The 19449-nt window shown below is 41.3% G+C and overlaps 1 protein-coding gene across 2 annotated transcripts in view; it reads left to right on the top strand.

Annotated features, from left to right (window-relative positions):
- LOC105283599 (CD151 antigen) overlaps positions 1-19449 on the top strand; it is an 89441-nt gene that overhangs the window by 712 nt on the left and 69280 nt on the right. The gene's annotated exons all lie outside the window — the stretch shown is intronic.

Below are 19449 nucleotides of genomic sequence, written 5' to 3'. Positions count from 1 at the left end.
TCATTGGAATAGGATATATCGATTTCGCCCGCCTTTTATCCCACACGGAACAAAAAACGCTCGGATAACCATGGCGATGAATGTGTCTGCAGGCTTGCAGCGCGACACGTACATTTCATTTCGTCAAATAAATACGCGATATGCACAAAAGTTTATTATAAAAAATAGCTCGGCGTGCATGTCACCCTCGAGGTAAACAAAGATAACAAAAGTTGCAAAAGCTATTTAAATCGCGTTCATCCCGTACTCCAATGTCCTACATGGGAGGGGGTCCTTTTTCACGTTTTTCTGCATCCTGAAGAGACGCAGATGTAGATGTCTCAGTGAGCTGGAAACGCTTATGTATTCTCAGGATCCGGTCAGCAGTTTCTCGCGCGCCGCAAATTTAGATTGCTCATTTAAGCGTGCGAATTTTTCATATCTGTAGAACGCAATATGCACACGCACACACACACTTCGAAAAATTGGAGCTTACGCTGCCGCTCTTTACGCCGTCCCAGACTGTAAATATGCTGACGAAGGTAGAATCGTGGCGAATACAAGCACACATTCTATTTGCGTCGATATTCCTGGTATGGATGACTATTGAAACTATATTACTCGAGAGTCGGCAATTCTTTCTTTTTTGTAATAAAACCAGTCGGAATGCTATACATCATTTCTACCGTATTGCCGTGGAATCAATGACATATCGCGCTCCTTTCAGTCAATAGCGGAATATATCTGTACGATATTGAGATTTAAAAAATTATTAATTACTGTTTTTCTTCTTTTATTAAAAAAGCGAAAATTTTAGTGTTTATACATATACAGAATATTTTAAAAATATTTCATTGCGCTTCTGTGTTTCAAATTGAATAATATTTTTGCACACACATATCCTATTCATATTATTTTTATTTTATTCATAACGAATCCGCAGTTCAGCGAAAAATGAGATGTAAAGGATCAAGCTGGCAATATCAATGTCACTCGTTGAACGTGCTTGCACTTCTACGAAGATAATACGACGTGGTAGAAATGGCGCATATTCACGGCATTATATGTAGTACTTTCAGTCCGACATAACAGTTGACAGTACAGCTAACGCATTTTGAAAATAAAGAAAAAAACAAGAAAAGAAAAATATCATATAGGAATAATAGGAAACTGTATAAAATTTTGAATAAGATAGAAATGTAGACCGACTCTTTCGAGTTAAATGCCTCGAGATTTGACTGTACGGATCGTTGTTTTGACAATGCGTGGGGAATGAGATTATGTGTTGGGTCAGTGTGAGAGGGAGGAGGAATAGAGAATTCCGCCGGTTCTTTCCGGTCGTACCGGTTCACGTCGTGAGGAGCCTGCGAAGGAGACGCGTGGATAGAGCGCATCAGGAGAGGGGGAGAGAAGTAGTTGGTCGACAAGAAATCCGTCGTGTTCGTCATCGTACGACTTCCTCTTGCCGCAGTGCCGGGGTGCTCGAGGATATCAATGCCCCATACTGTGAGGTCATTAGCGAAACTAATTAATTTTATAACTATGCGCTACTTGAGTTACGTGAAGTTAATCGACCTTTTTTTTGTCTGGAACATCTGCTGCCGGCATATCTAGAGATCTGATAAAATCTGATATAAAAGATATATTTTTCATATTATCTATATAAAAGATATATTATTCATTTAATTCTCCCTTTTAATTCCTCCCTACGTATTGCAATAATAAGTTATAGATAGAAATGTTAAGTCTATTGTATATATGTATATATATTCTTGTCAAACAATACATGAGATATTCAAAGCGTCCGAACGTAAGATTAGCAAACCTGTTACGTGCCTTGCGTGTTTGTGCGGGAATTGAGTTTACGCTCTTAAGTGATAACATCGAGCTTATAAACTAAAATGTCTCTTGGGTATCCTGCACCACGGGGGTACCAAAATACCTCACACAAGTGCCGTCGGGATACACGTCGAACAGGCTTTCGCGCTAAAGCGACGTTTGTGCAACACCGGCACCACATGTGTCTCTTTCTCCGGGAATATTGCGTGTCGGTCGGGCACGCGCGGCACAATTCGAGGCTTATTCGAGTCCCAGAGTTGTCGCTCCCGCCGAAGCCCAGAGAGTTGCTCCTCCGTAATATCCGTTATTCGGTTCCGCGGGCTCGGAAGTTGCCGCGAACGTTGACGGGATTTATCTCTCCCTCGACCGAAGTTGCCGGAGAAATAAGGTGAGCCTTCCGGTCGACGCGCTGCTTGCCGGAGCGATGTGACGGGGTTCAAATTCAGGGTCTTATGAAAGAGCTTAGACATCCTGCTCCGAGATTCGCGCTGGAGCTCGACAGAAATCCGCCGTTTCGCTGCTCCGGGATTAAAGCGGAACACGAACGGTTTACAGTTTCACGAAAATTGTAAACAAGTAGCGTTTTGTGACGCGCTTTGTGACACATATATGTACGTAAATCTGTGGAGGAGACCTGCTTAATTTATAATACGATAGAATGCACAAAGATTTCATTATTCTGTATCTCTGCAGTTACGTAATCGACGTTAGGATGATTAAGATACTTCCTGCCAGCCGCACGCGACTGTGTACACGCGCGATAAAGAATTTTCGCTGAGGAATTGTTTATAATATCAGTTATATCAGACGTAAATAAACAGCAACGTATCAGAAATGTGCTTGCAGTGGATCTTATCGTATCGCGTAGATACAAGATATATCTTGTATACAAGATAGATCGAGGCAATGCGGAAGCGCATGTCTCGATCGTTAAAATTTCAGTTTAAAGGCATTTTGCGGTTTCGTTAAGTGAATCCTTAAGAGAAGAGAAAGAGAGAGAGAGAAAGAAAGTGTTAAATCGAGACTGAGTCATTTTCTCGTTACGCAGAGCGCCGCAACGCCTTCGTCGTGAGATTTAGCGTAACGATTCGGCATGGCTCTTTCGCACGTTTCATATTCATCGCGCTACCGAGTAGGCCGCCTCGAGGCTCCTCCTTAAAATAATCTCTGCCGCGAATCTAGGTTGTACCACGCTCTATACGTTCCTAATTTGATTTACCTTGTTCGCCAACGCGCAATAAATCTATGCCGGCGTAAAGGATGTAGGCCTGGCGGTACCAACAATATTTTTCGCGGCAATAGTTACATCATCTAATGGTGATTGAATGGTGAAGCTGGTCTACTATTTCCGTTTGCGCGACAAGGATTTTTAACTTCGCACAGTTTTATATAAAATGAATATAAAATTCGCAAAAACTATTTCGATCTGGTGAACGATACTTTTGTACGCCGTAAATTCACGTGTTTCGGTTTTCATGAAAAAGAGCTTGCTAGTTTTAAAAAAATGTCTCTCTAAATATTCTCCAAAAATTTAGCTTCATAAAATTCTGCTCTTTTTTACGTTCCTTTTATCAAGCGATTTTATCGATTCAAATTCAGTTTTGACGCGTGGTAATCAATTATGCGGATCATCCGAGTAGTATATGCCGCTACGCTGTTCAGCATCAAAAGGGTTAAGGCAATCCTAGCTCAGGGAAGAGGCGTGGGTGTGCAGATGGGTCTCTAATACTGATGGATTGCGCGAGAACGTGACGCGCTGTCGATGTTGCACTTCGTCGTCGTCATCGTCGTTGGTTGCTTAACAGTTGCTTCGCAGGTGCGTAGACCGAGTGTGCTCGTTCTGGGTGTCAAGTGTCTCGTTATCGTCGTTATCTAGCGCGCATTAGCCATACTGCGCGGCGAGTTGTCTTACGCGCCGTCAGCAGCCCGCATCCGCCAAAGCGAGGGATCGCGATGTGTTTCCGGAGCGTAGAACAACGGCAAAATTATACACGCCGCTGGAATACAGTCGACACCTGACTTGCGAAACTTGCAGCAAAACTTAAATTAAATCCGCTTGGACGATTCTTCCTCACAGATCTCGTGAGAGGAAGAGAAAGAGATCCTCGTTGAAAATTTAACTCTGGCGAAAGAAAATGAATATTTCACGACGTAAGCAGCGTGATGCGGGATCGCACGGTGTTGCGCATCTCTCTTTTATTTCCGGCGGCGAACGTAACCAATTTCCGTCCCGGCAAAGATCGAGAAAGAGAGTCTTGACCGAAATGTGGATGCTGATGGATCGAAACTTTTGCTCTCTTTGAAAGATACATTACCTCATAGCAAAGTTATATTCACAGATATGTATTCAGATATTACTTTTTTGATATGAATATTTTGGGAATCTGGAGCGCGTAATTTTCTTATCTTACATATGGTTCAAGAAAGATATTATCGATCAGCAAAGATATTTATATTCAGATCTCCTCTCTCTCCGTTGAAATATAGAATTCCGCTATTAATTCGCCCGAAAAATTTATTTCGGAGCCAGCGATTAACGGTCACCACTGTTCTTGCATTCGTACATTGCGGAATATAAGTTCCACGTATAAGAAACTAATTCAATTATCCTTAACTGCCTCGTTTTTTTGAGCAAATTGCGAAATATCCTCGTTATCCGACAGTCAATCGTAACCGGAGGCGCCATTCGTTTTTTACCTGTTGCGAATATGATACAGACAGAAGATAGGATGAAGCGAGTCGAGCTAATTTGCCTACGTTGCGTCATTCGTAGCGTTGTTTTTTTGAAATAATCGGCAAAATGCATTCCTGCAGGAACAAGCGAAAAAGTCGATACACATCTCGCGGCAACGCGTCTTTTTCATTTCAATACGGCGTATCGATATGCGCGTATGTCGTGAATGAAAGGAGAGGCAACGTGTGTGCTGGAAAGACAATGACCCTCGACAATACGCTGTAAGAATGCCACGTGTAAGAACGCGCGTAATTACGGTAGACAGATCAGAAATCTGTGCCTCCCGTGCAACTTTGCACTCGGCACAAAGCGCGTAAAGTTCAATGAAAACAGCGTCCACAGTGTGCATGGGACTCCACCTGAGGATTGCTTACACTTGATTTGTGTTGCATCGCGGTGGCTGCATGAAAAGAGAAAAGATGTTTAGATAACGGAGCCCGAGGCGAAACGAGATAGCATCGTAGGCTGACCTATATCTCACATCTCATCGCTACGGCCCACGAGATTACTCCTAATGAAAGCATTAAAATTAAAAACGTCCGGCATTGTCCCCGCGGCCAACCGCATTCCAATTTCGGTCCCGCATCCGTGTTTGCACGGTGAAATTGCGGAGGTGCACCCTTGGTCTCGCTCTATCCGAGTGTGCGGCATTCTTACTGCTCGTACTTAATCTTCTAATTTGCTGGAAAATTACGTGACCCGTGTAACGCTGCCGTACATCCAGTCGATCAGCGCGTTTCCGGATACGAACGTAATGAAGTTTCAACTACATGTGATTTTATCCCACGTCATTGTGAAATTCGCGACAGCGCCACCAAAAATTCAACGATTCCGTAACTCCACGAGATAATAGAATTTTCCATTTCGAAAATGTCATTCAACTAGCTTATATTCCAATATTTTTTCTCATTTTCGCTCATATCTATGGAAGTAAATCACAAAAATGTATGTTATTAAAATCATTTTATCTGTGATAAAATTTTTACCTCGTAAAGTAGAAAATTGGATGATGAAAACCATTTTTATATTTTCAGGATTTAATGACATTTAGAGTTATATATATATATTTCTGTTTGTAAAAGTGAACAAAAAATAAATTTCATAGAGAAGAAAGTCTTTTGTTAGCCGGAGTGCTCATAAAACGGATGCGTCGTGATTCATTAACAGTACGGGATGAGGTTTGCCTGTGAGGAATGTCAAGCAATTATGCAGTCACTGATCGTCCGTGGTTAAGCGAAATGACGTAGTCGTTCAGTAACGATTAGCGTCACTTGTACTTCACAGTATTCTGCCGCTGTAATTTTTCACGGAAAATCTCTTCTTGTTAATCGTAAAGATCAACAAGCAAAACTAAGAAGATTTCAAGTAACATCACTCCGAAAAATGGACTCAACGAAGTTGTCACGAATAAGAATAAGTGGGGAAGATAAGACATGTTGATTATACGATTTAAATATTTACATAATTATGTCGTAATAGCGCGCGAGTGTAAACTTGTGTTGTCGGAACGTAACGTCAAAATTGCGGGGGTTTACGATCGGAGCCGCTGCATCGGTTATTACCTGCCATGCGTGCGGTAACATGGATTTAACGAAGCATTATCTCGCACAATAAAGGCGTTTGTAATATCGCGTCGCCTTTCCACGTGGCATGCATTCCCGCAATGGGTTGTTCGCGCGCGCGTCGAACGAAGGAGAATGTATGGCTATAAAATCCGCAACTGCCGTAAGAAATTCCACAAACTGGATCGAATAGAATGATGAAAATGGTAACGTTGAAGGATATCTTTCGGTTCTATAATACTTCTGCTTTCACGCGACATTGGTGTGACGTGCGGCACGTGTTTACGGTAAAGTTAATATTACTTTTGCAGAAATGTGCGTGTGAATTCATGAAAGTGCGACGTTCCATCTGTGTCGCACGTGCGCATTGAGCGAAACAATGCACGTCCCGATCGAAGCGCATTTATTTATCTAACGATCTCGGATACACGCAAAAAATTTGTGGTTTCCTGTGAAATAAATCGGACGGTCTCGTCTCATTGTACGTGATTGATTTTTGTCCGGCCGCATGTATGTATGGAACGGGATTGCGTAAGATTTATCGCGCCATGTTTGTGATTTTATGCATTTACTCACACTGCAAAATGTTGCGCGCTGTACATAGATTTATCGCACGTTCATCGATGCTCGTTGCCTCTAGTATTTAACCGCAGCGCGCGCAGTTTAATAAATCGCGCGACTGGTTTCTGCTCTTAAACATTTTGAAGACTCGCTTTTCCTTATCTTCGTATTTTTATCGCGACGTGACTAATCATCGGCGGCCATTTATCTCGCTACGATATCAGCAACATAGTATTGGTCCATTGATGTTTTTCTTGCGATAGTCCTTATGTCGTGTCATTACGCGTATCTCGTGATATTTGCGCTTCATTAACGTCGCCCATTCCATGATCATTTCCTCCGGGCCCTCGACAATACGAATTTCCACGTCGGCACATTAATTAAAACGTATCTCCGCGATTTACACCTCGTTAATTCCGCCACTCTTACCCATTTCAGTATCCGCGAGAGATCGCCGGATCGGTCGGCATTCAGCCAGGTAGTCTGTACTAATTACGCTAATAACCTTTTGTATGTCGTTCGTTCGATCACGTCTTTTCGTTGCCCTTTAAATCTCGCCGATTCACCGCCTTAAAAGGCATGTCTCCTGTGCCCTTCCCTCTCCCTTCCTTTTGAATCCTGCCGTTGCCTCTGTCTCTTCATGCAAATTTGCGGTATGCGGTGTTCCCTCTAACTGTGCCGCCAATTAAAACGCTCCTTTCCAAGCAGCAGCAACGAGGGCTCGAGATTCGGTACGCATATATTTGAATTGGTGTATGAGATCGAATCGCGAAAAGGTAAACGCGAGCGCTCTCGAAGAGCTCGAGAACCAAATAAACGTTCGGCTTTTGAAGTCGAAATATCACTCTCTCCATTCCTTTTCCGGAAATAATTCAGCGTCATACGCGAGGCGAGACGCGCGAACGTTTGTTCCCCTTAGAGCGAAAGTGCCACGAAGAAAGAAAGGCAATAAGAGCGACGTTTATTGGAACGTATATCGCGAGATCCGTGGAGGTCTGTCAGAGATGAAATTATAGGAGTCACGGAGACCCAAGAAAAGTTACGACAAGACCTTTTAAATGCTTGCGGCATTGTTAAATTTTATGAACAGAAGTTCACGCGCGTAAAGCGTCGTCGCGTATGGCGGGCACGTTTTACGACGTGTTCCGGCATCCTTTGTGCGCGAACTTTTCCGTATTTTCCGATATACACACGCGCGCGGTATGCACGTTGCGGAGATGCTTGATACTAATACGACTTACATAGTTCACGTATTCATGGTGATCCGCCACGTTTCCATGAGGATCAGCAATGAAAAGCTTTTTTCCTCGGCTTCCAGAATTCAAAGTAATGTCTAAGCGAAATCATGCTGTTTCTCATCTCTTTAGTGGACAAACGCATTTTCTCCGATGTTTATTTCTGGACTTTATCGCGTTCTGCAAATTTCCGTGAAAATGTAAATAAAAGTAGAATTTAAGTCTACGAGAAAGAGAGAGAGAGAGAGAGAATTTTTTTCTCAAACAGATAAAATTGGTCTATTCGCGAAAGAACATGCGAAAAGGTTGGGCAACGGGTATTTGTAAAAAAATATTTCTACATATCTCGTAGACAAATCATTATCTGCATTTCGCAAGACAAGGATTATAAATTCAATTTAAATCAATATTTTTCAGCAGCCGTGAAGTCGGGAAAGCGTATTAACGTGTTGATCGCGCAATGCCAATTGCAAAGTGATAATTGCGCATAGCAAATTACATTACAACCGAAATCCAATTAAAGCATTTAAATTATCGTTAATCCTAATGCAGCATCTATTACGCACTTACGGACGCACGGCACACGGCTCCCAGCGGGGTACCGCTCGGAAGATACGATCGCAATTAATGGTGCCATGAGTTTACATCTCATAAAGACGGGCCTCCATTCGGCAAAGGGTAAACCTATTAAGTGTTATGTACACGCGCAGAGGAAACATCGTCTTTAATAATTGCACGCATTACTGTTGTGCCAGAGTGGCATGACGATGGCGAGTACCAAACCCGATGAATTTATACGGCCGGTGATTCGCGCGCGGCCGAACAAGGGGTCGCGTGTGTGAATTTAATATTTTCGATCTCGTCGTTCTCGTAGCGAAACTTCATAAATAATTCCGCTGAATAATTCAAACGTCATGGGACTGAAGTCGGCGAACCGAAAGTGTGTACGCCGCGATAACGATGGTGCGTAGGTGTGTTAAACAAGAAAAGTATACGATCCACGTGTAGTTCACGCTCAGAAATAAAGCTCATTCAGCAGAAAGTGATGCATGTATTAAATCAAAATTGAACAAAGATTTATATTGAGATTAATACCGAGAATTATGTTTGAAAAATGCATATATCCGTTTATGTTGACAATGAGATTGGAACAAATATGAAGTAATAATGAAAAAAGTATTTGTTCTGCATAAAGAAATTACTTAATATGGATCTCGTTACAGTTTTATATACTTTGATCGCAAGTAACGTTATTAGATTAAATTAATCTCCATTCATGTGATTAAGTATTCAGAACCGTTCGTACGGGTTTCTCATTTTTATGCAAATAGTGGTTGTCTCCTGTTAAAAATGACGGAGTAAAACGCGGAGAGATAGAATGAGGATTACCTTAAATACATTTCGCGCATCGACGGCAATGAAAATTGAGTTAAGGGAAGTTTCACCAAGATATCAGTTCTCTGCTTAAATAAAGTGCAGTAAAATTGATAGAAATAGAAGAACGAGATTAATTGAAGACAGAAAGCGCCATTGAAATTTGACGTGAATGTTTCTTTCATTTAATTCACTCAAATTACGTACATGACATTAACCTTATCTCATCTAAGTAATATTTACTCGCGATAATGTATTACACTCAATGAATATGATTTTGTAAAGCAAAGTTTTAAAAAAATATTAGCAAAATATTCACACATTTTTTCACGCATACCGAATGAAATTAAGAAATCAAGAAAGTGCAATTTATAAACATAATTTATTCAAGAATAATAAAATCCTACTTTACAATATCATGCAACATAAAATTTCATATCATATTTGCGATATATTATTTATTAATGTGCATTCAATCAATCTGCTAGAGACGCTGAAATATCACGGACATCTATTAAGGCAACGATACCGTATCAATAAACTTACGCAACGACGCAGCAAATTAAATTATAGTACGAAGGAAAACCGCATGCAGGTGCACCACAGAATGTACTGATATATGACAGTGCCGCGCGAAAATTATAACCGAGCGACAACCAAGCCCTAAGTCAATCACGAGTCGCTCGCTTCGATCTCGCCGCTGATAAATCACGCAGGCTAATGTTCCGCCGCAAGTGTAACAGCCCATACGTTTCCCAGGCCGTGATTTTCCACCGCGGAAAACGTCTCAATACGGAGCCGTACGTGTTTGAAAAATGCCCACCTTCGGCCGCCCATGCACGCACGTAGGCACGTAGTCACGCACTCGTGCCGCATTCACGCACGCAAGCACGTGCGTGGGCGCGTGGCTGACTGGTGCTCGCGTTCCGATTATGAAGAGCCGTTCACAACGGAGATCGGACAACGTGCATCGGAATTTCGTGTCTCCGTTTTGCGCCTACGCGATCTCGCTCGCGATGCCGCATGAGCAATAGATACGTTCGCATAAATCCGACCGCGTACATACGTGCGTATCGACGCGTTATGTGTCAGCCGCTCGCTTTCGCCCTCCGCCTCTTCCTCCCTGTTCCCTCTCATCACTTGTTTCCGCGCATATCTCGGCCTGTCCACGTTAATTCAAAGCTGCAATGTCCGACAATGTTCTCGCAGAGGTACGCCAACTGTTGTCGCCCAATGAGCGATTGGCCCGAAAGTTAGCACCGGCGGAATTTCCACTTGGCGAAACGAATGATCGATAAATCTATTTATTCATCACAATGAAATTGCGCGCGGGATCGATTTGCGCACGTAAACGCGCGCATTGATGAACGAACGTACTGGCATGCGATGATGCTACTGGAATTAAATTGCCTTGCGCTCTTTGGCTCCGGAGTTATTTCCCTCCAATGGTCGAATGTGCGAGAAACCGGTATTCCCGCCTGAAAATAAGAACTTATGCATAAAATTTACGTGCGAAAGAATCGAGACGAAAGGAGCCGGTCGTTATCTTTATGGCCTCGTATTAAAACTTTTATCGCACAGTCTCTTACGCGCGCGAGTAGAGACGCTTTTAATATGTAGCTGAATCATATTGCAACACTGTTCTCGGGAAGTATACACGCGGTAGTAAGCGATGAATATTAAAAGCTCTTGCGCGCCACGACTGGACTTCGATAGTATCTCTGCAACCGTTAGAGACCTTTTCCATGATTCCCGATCGACTATTACTTCCGGTCATTGATTCTTGCACTCATTTAATTGACGCATCGAATCGTGGATCGGCGATTCGAACGCACGGACGAAAATCGAGAGCTATTAAACAGAGGGAAACCAGCTCGCCGTACTCCCGCGGCTGTTTGAGCACGAAGCGCGATTTTCCGTTCATGATGAAACCCCTTTTCGTCGAATCGAAAATATTCGTTAATTGGATGTTGCTAATGACGACGGAATGAGAGATCCGAGCAAAAACGCGCGCGGATATATCGTGCAATCAAGGCTTTGTTTTTCAATTCTACTGTTTCAAGAATGAAAATTATCTTTTCCCATATTGTACAGTAGATCTTGATTACGAGGAGATCGTTATGAAAAGTATTGCATTTGTGAGAAAGAGAAAGAGACAGATAGAGGAAAAGAGATTAATTCAATGCCCGGTATCTAATGCCATTTGCAGACTGAGAGAAACGTATAATAGAAGTGAATTTAAGTTTACTCATTCGATTGTGCTATCATTTAAAATGCAGTAATTAATTTTTAGCATCCTGTGACATAATCAAGTTAAATATTAATACGACATAAAAGTGATGAAAAAATTGAATATTTCCTTCCATTTTCTCATGAAGAATCCGTTTACGCGTATCATCTTTTGGTGCTCCAACGAAATAAGAGAATGCAATTTACTTCCAATTTTTCACGCAATTGTAATTGCATCAGGTCGCGCATTTTTCTTCGTCTAATTTAACAAAGTAATCTCATTTTACACGTGTACTGTAAAACATGTACTGATGCACATATCAACTTTTTGCTTTATGACGACTTTATAAGGTTATTCTTTATATTTTCTTATCTTTAAATTGTGTGTGTGAAGCCGGCGTATCATTTCGCGGAAAATCATTAATTATTGAGAGTTCTGGCTCCCTTTTTAATAGTTCTAGAGTTCCTGATAGGTTAAACACACAGTTCTGGCCATTAAAGCGAAAAAATCGTATAGTGCAAAGTGAGACGCCACCTTCACGCAGCGTCTCACTTTGTCCTGCGACAGTTTCCGCCATAATTCCGGCTAGATTTTAAAAGATCTACAGTTCTACATGAGTTCTAGAAAGAGTTCTAGCGAAAAAAGTTTTTTTCATCTTTTTATAATTATTAAAGCTAAAAAATGTTTAAGGAAATGACGACTGGTTTCAGAGAGTTCTGTGCTTTATGAAATATTTCTCGTGTAGTTTTGAACATATTTAACCATTTTCCAAAGAATTCTGAATGCAAACATTAACAATTATTTAATAAAATATTTTTATCGTCCGAGAAAGACGGATATACGGAGATATGGATGAGACGCTGGTCGATTTTCGAGAGTTCTGTGAAGACTAAAATATTTCTCGTGTAGTTCTGAACGTATTTAAGAATATTCCAAAGAGTTCCGACCGCAAACATTAACAATTATTTAATAAAAAATGTTTATCGTCCGAGAAAGACGGATATACAGAGATATGGGTGAGACGCTGGTCGATTTTCGAGAGTTCTGTGAAGATTAAAATATTTCTCGTATAGTTCTGAACGTATTTAAGCGTATTCCAAAGAGTTCTGACCGCAAACATTAACAATTATTTAATAAAAAATTTTTATCGTCCGAGAAAGACGTATCTACGGAGATATATGTGAGACGCTGGTTGATTTTCGAGAGTTCTGCTTATTCTAAAACAGTTCTCATATAATTCGTGACATGTACAATGCCTTTCCAAAGAGTTCTGATAGGAACAACGAGTAGAAAATTTTTGAAAAAATTATTTCGCCCGAAGAGTGGACGTTTTCGACTTTACCAGTGAGACGCTGGCTGAAATGTCGAAGTTCTGGCTTTCCTAAAATACTTTTCGTATAGTTCCACACTTAATTATGAATTTCCTAAAGAGTTCTATGCACCTCTCATACATAGCACTCTCTAGGAAAATCATAAGTACGTGCGGAACTATAAAAGTATTTTAGGAAAGCCAGAACTCCGACATTTCGGCCAGCGTCTCACCTTTTCTGTATGAAAATTCACTTTTTGAGCAGTTTTAATTTTTTTTTAAATTGTGCAATGTCGCTGGTGCATAGCACTCTTTAGGAAATTCATAATTACGTGTGGAACCATACGAAAAGTATTTTAGGAAAGCCAGAACTCCGACATTTCGGCCAGCGTCTCACTGGTAAAGTCGAAAACGTCCACTTTTCGGGTGAAATAATTCTTTAAAAAATTTTCTAATCGTTGTTCCTATCAGAACTCTTTGGAAAGGCATTGCACATGTCCGGAACTATACGAGAACTGTTTTAGAATAAGCAGAACTCTCGAAAATCGACCAGCGTCTCATCCATATCTCCGTATATCCGTCTTTCTCGGACGATAAAAATATTTTATTAAATAATTGTTAATGTTTGCATTCAGAATTCTTTGGAAAATGGTTAAATATGTTCAAAACTACACGAGAAATATTTCATAAAGCACAGAACTCTCTGAAATTAACCAGTTGTCATTCCCTTAAACAGTTTTTAGCTTTAATAATTATAAAAAGATGAAAAAAACTTTTATCGCTAGAACTCTTTCTAGAACTCATGTAGAACTGTAGATCTTTTAAAATCTAGCCGGAATTATGGCGGAAACTGTCGCAGGACAAAGTGAGACGCTGCGTGAAGTTGGCGTCTCACTTTGCACTATGCGATTTTTTCGCTTTAATAGCCAGAACTGTGTGTTTAACCTATCAGGAATTCTAGAACTATTAAAAAGGGAGCCAGAACTCTCAATAATTAATGATTTTCTGCGAAATGATACGCCAGCTTCACACACATCTTTAAATTTAAATTAGGGTTATAACTGTTTCGTTCCCCGAAATTTATTTACATAGAAATAAATCTGTAGATATCTACCAAGAGAATGTTTCTGATTCTGATTTAAACTATATTACACAATTATGATTATTTTAATTACCTTAATCCCTTCTTTAATTATTCTCATTATATTGTACTTTGACCACTCGAAATATCGCGGTAGAACTAACTTTTCTATGAGCTTTTCCACGAGCTGGTCTCCGTCTCCGTCAGGAATCGTACCGCTCGGGGTATTTGTACCTGTCTTGGAAATAAAACCGGCCGAGATTTCTCTGGAAGGACAGAAGAATTACGTGGTCGAGTGATCCCGGCGTGCCGGTGGGTCCCATAATCTTCAGGTAGTGGAGAGGGATAAAGATCGGTGGAGGATAGAGGTATCCTGTGCGTCAGGGTTAAGCATAATCCCCTGAGCGTAACCTGATGAACGCTTCGCGCGCGCTCACGCAGTACGGAATAGTTCGTCGCAGCTATATCTAAAATTAAACGTTGCCGCTTTATCCGTATTAAGTGCAACATTTGAGCGACACGAGTGTGCTCTCAGTAATTTATACCGTAACCCCGTAGGGCAATTTGCGCGACGGCACGTATACGAACAATTTAATTAGTAAACGCGAGATATTAAGAGATGAAGAGAGGAAAATTTATCTGATTTTTCACGTAAAACACCTATTATAAATTGTTCAGTTTACTTGGATTAATATTGTGGATTAATATACAAAAATATCCACTTTTCTTTTCAAAATTAATTTAGTTTTGCGTGAATTAACATTCAAAAGTTCTTCACTCAAGCAGAACGTGAAAATTTACGAGGTGCCTATTTTTCCGATTGGAATTTAATATAGATGAACATAAATCATCGCTTTTCATTGAAATGGATAATGAATGATCATTGTTGGCGTACGTTGACATTAATTGCGGCATAGGCGACATAAGATCCTGGCCAAATCGTATTTCAAAGTACCACCGGAGATGCGTCCCGCGATGAGGAGAAATCACCTGTTACGCCTCCTAAATCCACAGGGAGTTTCTTTCCGGCCGTTCGGATTCGTTCGAAGACGTTATTTACGTCCCCGCCCGTGGGGTGTTCGTACCTTGAAATTCGAATTTTTCACTCGGGACATTATTTCCTCACACACAGATGCACAATCCCGCGCACGCGTACGGGCACACACAACACATACTTCGTTCGTTAGTGGTCGCGTTGTGTTGGCGCGGCTGCTCTTTCATGGAAATGATTCTAGCCTCGAAGGAATACTAGGCATCTCTTGTGTTCAGCGTCCCAATCGTGGGAACGACTTTACTCACGGTTATGCTTAACATTATAGCGCAGCTATCCACCCGTTTTTCGTCTATGCTGTACAGGGTAAAAAAACTTGAGATGATTAAGAAATGTTCGGTGTCCAGCTACAAGAATCTCGATACAAATTAAGACACAGACGTGAACCATATTTGGAATTTTTACTTCCCTTAAAGTCAAACACCAGATTCACATTCATAGATGTTGGTGCTATAACATCTCTTATCACATCTGGACTACTTTTTTTTAGGATCCAGAGAGGGACGCTCCTTGGGATATACTTATAGAAGAATATATGTATACGGCAACTACACACACTCTGATGGTAGAAATGCCGTGAAAGTATCTCGTTAAAAGGCGTGATCACGTACGAGCTACTGATTTTTATCTTACAGTCGACACTTCTATCGAACGACTTTAACTCGGTATCGTCTTGACGCGTCCTCTCCTCCTCTCGTCTGTAGAAAGCATTAGGAGATGTAGGCGAACCGCCTACATTTAAATGTGACGCACACATTTTATTATTATGATCGAACCTTCTTTAGACTTCCTGATAACTCTTCTCGAGTTCTCGAAAACATTGCTCAATTACATAAGACATTGTTTTCGGAACTGCTCATTTAATGTCACAAGAACTGAATTTATTTTAAAACAGTTTTCGACGCAGCTACGTTATTGCACATAACGAATGCGTCTTGATATCCCGGCTTCTAATTTTACAGAAAATATGAATTTAAATGCCGATATTTATCCTCGAGTTACACAAGGCGCTACTTTATAGCGAGCCACTATCTCGCCGGCCTCCTGTGATGCCATTTATACTCAGTAAGGCGCATTAAAACGGCAGGAAGCTATATCTCGTCTTTTGAGCGCAAAGTTGCCTCGGTTACGCCAACTACTGGTTCCGGCGCAAACTTACCACCGGTCGTTGAGCTTCATTAGTCCAACCGCATACGTTAAATCCTAATTAGCCTCATTTACTTCGGCCTCGCGATTAAGATCGTACGCTTCGGCGCCACAGCGAAGGCTGCCCTCAACTTTCTCGCAAAAAATCCAGGCGCGCATCGCGCGCTAAAATCAATCAATTAATTGAAATGCATTCGAGCATATTCGGACTAACGTGTGAAAAGTTTTAATTACAATTGCTATAATTGTCATTATGGTAATAAATCGTTCCGATAATTACAAGAATATTCGCTCATGAAACTTTTCGCTTATTTTGTCTTATACTCGTCGTTCGCTTGTTAGCAATAGTTTAATGGATCTTGAATTATTACAAGTCAGTCTACTGTGCTGAGGCCACGACTAGACCGTACGAACAAGAACTTGTCGGTGTTTCCGCATGAAGAACAACTATTAGCAACGATGTAGTATACGAATGTTAGAAAATTGATATTCAATTGTTTTAATAACTCCTCCTTTCTTTACATATTTTATGACAGAAGAAAAGGAATAGAGAGCGTTATATATCAAATTTCGTAGTTTATGAGGTATCAGTACTGTTGCATAGTGTAGCAAATACGTGTATAGCTTCGTTTAAACGAATAGATGGATTTATCGAGTTGCTCGACACATCCCCTACGGCTTCGCAACTTCCTGTCCGCGGGCTCAGGCGGACTGACTACGAGAAAGGAGAAACATCGGAGATCAATTGGTGGCCGTTCTCTGTGTCGAAGTCACGAGAACGAACAACCACTAATAATATATCGTGAGTCACGATGTGAATCGTGACATAAGCTCCGATGTCGCGGTACATGACGATCCTTTCGCCGATTCTCTGCGGTTCCATATCCGTCTTCCTCACAAATGGTCGATATCTCGTGGACGAAACCGCAAATTGATATGCGAAAGAAGTAATCTCGACATCTCGTATTTTCGCAATTTCGTTGTAATGCAGAAACGCAGCTTTTTCGGTGCGTTGACAATAATGGAGTTACTTATGTCGAGGAAATATTAATGGCGTAAAACGTGTAAATTATCGAATCGTAATATGCGTGCGTATCGAATCTGGGACTTGTAAACCGGTTCGCCACCATTTCCGCGTCACCCGTCGGCCGCGATGCTATCGCGCAAAATTAATTAAACGTATCCATTGATTGGGAAAAATCGCCGTGTGGTCGACGCATTCGCGCGCTATACCTGTCGCAATTAAGAATTCCCTCGACGAATCAATTAAGTTCCATGGAGGCAAGCGATATTTCAACAGGCACGCCAGCTAAATAGCTGTACTGTGAGCTAATGGCAGGTGCGTGCTAATGACAGCTCCTTAATACAATAAACGTGGCCCGTACTTATGTACGTACGCACGAACGGACAACCGGCGTACAATAGGTCGTGCGAAACGATCCGCTTTACCGATTCCGTTCCCATTTCTTAATCGTGGTCGTCGCTGTACGCTGCGATCATACGTAATGCACGATCTAATCCGTTCGTCCTACTTCTCAAATAAATCTGGCCTTTGCTCTTATTCAATGAAATTGTCGGACATCGTTCGGCGCGACAAAGTGGCACCGATTGCCTCAATCACGCGCGAGTATCGCGCGCACTCACGTATCCGTGGATTCCTATATTCGTGAGTGCTATCGCAAGTTCCGATCGCTGAGTCGACCGATTAAGCAGCTGTGAAGATTATACCGGTTGCATGATAGCTTGGCACGTGAGCCTCGTCGATACGTTAGTCCGATCCGGATTGATCGCTCTATTGCGCATCGCTGTGGCGGATGCCATTATGAGTGGCGTGACGAATCCCGAATCTGATACATGGATAGAAATTTGATGAAGTCCCAATGAATAACGTTAAATTACATAATCATTACATACGCAATCATTACATACAACTCTGATTAATTACATATTCAGCGATCGTATCATTATACGGGATGTTAATCTGTCGGCATAAAAGAAGAGAGCAAGCGCAAATCATCCGAATGATTTGCAATATCCATTATTGAAGGTATGTTAATTTTAATTAATGCCGAAATCACTCTCTTTGCATGTACTTTAAATGACAAATTTATGTTACATTAATTTTACATTATAAAATATTAAAATATTAAAATATTAAAAGACACATATGAAAAGAAAGAAAAACAGAAAACTCAGAAAGAGAATAATATTTATTTATATTTATTTTCTCATCGAAAGATGCTTCTCTTTGATGATGATGTTACCGATGCCTTCAAGGAATCCACAAAGCTACATTTTAGGCATGTGTATCCTTCGACTCTGACATCGCCAAGGTGTTCTGACGTTAATAGAATACCTGCTGGTCGCCGGTGCATGGCTAGCGGTGGTGGATATTAGCTATGTAAGTGGATTGCACCCCAGGGTCCGCTTGCGTCACCCCGCTGAAATTTCTCCCGCTCGAGGATGGTCGAAATCCCACATAACGTAGTTATCTCCTGCCATTGACCGTCCAAATTACGGCGAAGTGCACGCCGCATTGTGAGGCAACGCTACGACGTCAACGTACCTCCTTTTCTACATCGAACCCCCTGGTTACGATCTTGCAGGCCCGCACCGAATACGGTTCGCGATAAGCGCGTCTTGCAAGCAAGTACCACGGGCTTGTGGCTATTAATTAAACGTATCGTGTCTGGAGGAAAGGGAAATGAGACCTAAGATGCGACGTAATAATCGTTTAAAAGAATTTGATATCACAAGTTCGCTCGTACAATTAGAACGTGCTATTGGCTTAATTGTCAGTTTAATAGATGCTGCTAGAGAGAAGTGTCTTAGCTGATAATGAAGAATGCGGTTTCGAGAGAGAATTAAATGGGAAAATGTTAACTGATAAAGAGTCGCGGGCAATCGCTTTAGGAGGATACTGCCTCAGACGAGTTTCCGCATTTACTTCGTTAAGTGATGTCGTCTTCGAGTTTCTCGTCGAACGGAAAGGCAATCAGCGGAGCTTAGAAACACAGGAGCATCAATTCCCGGGTAACGAGTGAGACGAAGTCTTTCCGGCGGACTGACTTTATCTTGAGAGTGAGTTATACACGATAAGGTTACTAATCAAAAATAAAACGGTAACATCCGTTGAACACTTTTATCAAATTCTCAATTAAAACATTAAGGTATTAAAATTACATTCTTCTATTGGTGGAAACATGTGATGGAGTGTTTCAGATTTTATTTTGAAAGAGCGTTAGCTGAGAACTCCATTAGACATGTCCCGCTGGTCAATAGTGGTACTCGTTTTGCTACGGAACGAGGATGAGGCAAATCCATTGGTTAAAAGTCGTAGAAACGTGA

Source organism: Ooceraea biroi, chromosome 4, assembly GCF_003672135.1.
Source record: "Ooceraea biroi isolate clonal line C1 chromosome 4, Obir_v5.4, whole genome shotgun sequence".
In the NCBI taxonomy this organism is placed as follows: domain Eukaryota; kingdom Metazoa; phylum Arthropoda; class Insecta; order Hymenoptera; family Formicidae; genus Ooceraea; species Ooceraea biroi.
This window is presented reverse-complemented; position numbering and strand designations above follow the sequence as displayed.